General features: G+C 41.8%; 1 non-coding gene across 1 annotated transcript; it reads right to left on the bottom strand.

Annotated features, from left to right (window-relative positions):
• Positions 1 to 245: 245 nt before the first annotated feature.
• On the bottom strand, positions 246 to 353 carry LOC112768019 (small nucleolar RNA R71). Its single transcript, XR_003185458.1, has one exon. It is a non-coding gene; the product is annotated as a small nucleolar RNA R71 (small nucleolar RNA).
• Positions 354 to 1,979: the final 1,626 nt, after the last annotated feature.

Genomic DNA, 1,979 nt, shown 5'->3' with positions numbered 1-1,979 from the left:
ACTGCAAGTTTCATGGACTTCCATCTGAAGATCCCTTTCAGTTCTTAACTGAATTCTTGCAGATCTGTGATACTGTTAAGACTAATAGAGTAGATCCTGAAGTCTACAGGCTCATGCTTTTCCCTTTTGCTGTAAGAGACAGAGCGAGAGTGTGGTTGGACTCTCAACCCAAAAATAGCCTGAATTCTTGGGATAAGCTGGTCACAGGTTTCTTAGCCAAGTTCTTTCCTCCTCAAAAGCTGAGCAAGCTTAGAGTTGATGTTCAAACCTTCAGACAGAAAGAAGGTGAATCCCTCTATGAAGCTTGGGAGAGATACAAAGAACTGACCAAAAAGTGTCCTTCTGACATGCTTTCAGAATGGACCATCCTGGATATATTCTATGATGGTCTTTCTGAATTAGCTAAAATGTCATTGGATACTTCTGCAGGTGGATCCATTCACCTAAAGAAAATGCCTGCAGAAGCTCAAGAACTCATTGAGATGGTTGCTAATAACCAGTTCATGTACACTTCTGAGAGGAATCCTGTGAGTAATGGGACGCCTCAGAAGAAGGGAGTTCTTGAAATTGATACTCTGAATGCCATATTGGCTCAGAACAAAATATTAACTCAGCAAGTCAATATAATTTCTCAGAGTCTGAATGGAATGCAAGCTGCATACAACAGTACTCAAGAGGTGCCTTCTGAAGAAGAGGCCTATGATCTTGAGAACCCTGCAATAGCAGAGGTAAATTACTTAGGTGAACCTTATGGAAACACCTATAACTCATCATGGAGAAATCATCCAAATTTCTCATGGAAGGATCAACAAAAGCCTCAACAAGGCTTTAATAATGGTGGAAGAAATAGGTTTAGTAATAGCAAGCCTTTTCCATCATCCACTCAGCAACAGACAGAGAACTCTGAACAAAATACCTCTAATTTAGCAAACTTAGTCTCTGATCTATCTAAGGCCACTGTGAGTTTCATGAATGAAACAAGATCGTCCATTAGAAATTTGGAAGCACAAGTGGGCCAGCTGAGTAAAAGAGTCACTGAAATCCCTCCTAGTACTCTCCCAAGCAATACAAAAGAAAATCCAAAAGAAGAGTGCAAGACCATTGATATAACCATCATGGCCGAATCCAAAGAGGAAGGGGAGGACGTGAATCCCAGTGAGGAAGACCTCCTGGGACGTCCAGTGATCAATAAGGAGTTTCCCTCTGAGGAACCAAAGGAATCTGAGGCTCATCTAGAAACCATAGAGATTCCATTAAACTTCCTTATGCCATTCATGAGCTCTGATGAGTATTCCTCTTCTGAAGAGAATGAGGATGTTACTGAGGAGCAAGTTACCAAGTACCCTGGTGCAATCATGAAGCTGAATGCCAAATTATTTGGTATTGAGACTTGGAAAGATGAACCTCCCTTGTTCACCAATGAACTAAGTGATCTGGATCAACTGACATTGCCTCAGAAGAAACAGGATCCTGGAAAGTTCCTAATACCTTGTACCATAGGCACCATGATCTTTGAAAAGGCTCTGTGTGACCTTGGTTCAGGGATAAACCTCATGCCCCTCTCTGTAATAGAGAAACTGGGAATCTTTGGGGTGCAAGCTGCTAAAATCTCATTAGAGATGGCAGACAATTCAAGAAAACAGGCTTATGGACAAGTAGAGGACGTATTAGTAAAGGTTGAAGGCCTTTACATCCCTACTGATTTCATAGTCCTAGATACTGGGAAGGATGAGGATGAATTCATCATCCTTGGAAGACCCTTCCTAGCCACAGCAAGAGCTGTGATTGATGTTGATAGAGGTGAACTAGTCCTTCAATTGAATGAGGACTCTCTTGTCTTTAAAACTCGAGGTCATCCTTCTGTAAACATGGAGAGGAAGCATAAAAAGCTTCTCTCAAAACAGAGTCAACCAGAGCCCCCACAGTCAAACTCTAAGTTTGGTGTTGGGAGGCCACAACCAAACTCTAAGTTTGGTGTT

The sequence above is a fragment of the Arachis hypogaea genome, chromosome 17 (assembly GCF_003086295.3).
Source record: "Arachis hypogaea cultivar Tifrunner chromosome 17, arahy.Tifrunner.gnm2.J5K5, whole genome shotgun sequence".
Lineage (NCBI taxonomy): Eukaryota > Viridiplantae > Streptophyta > Magnoliopsida > Fabales > Fabaceae > Arachis > Arachis hypogaea.
This window is presented reverse-complemented; position numbering and strand designations above follow the sequence as displayed.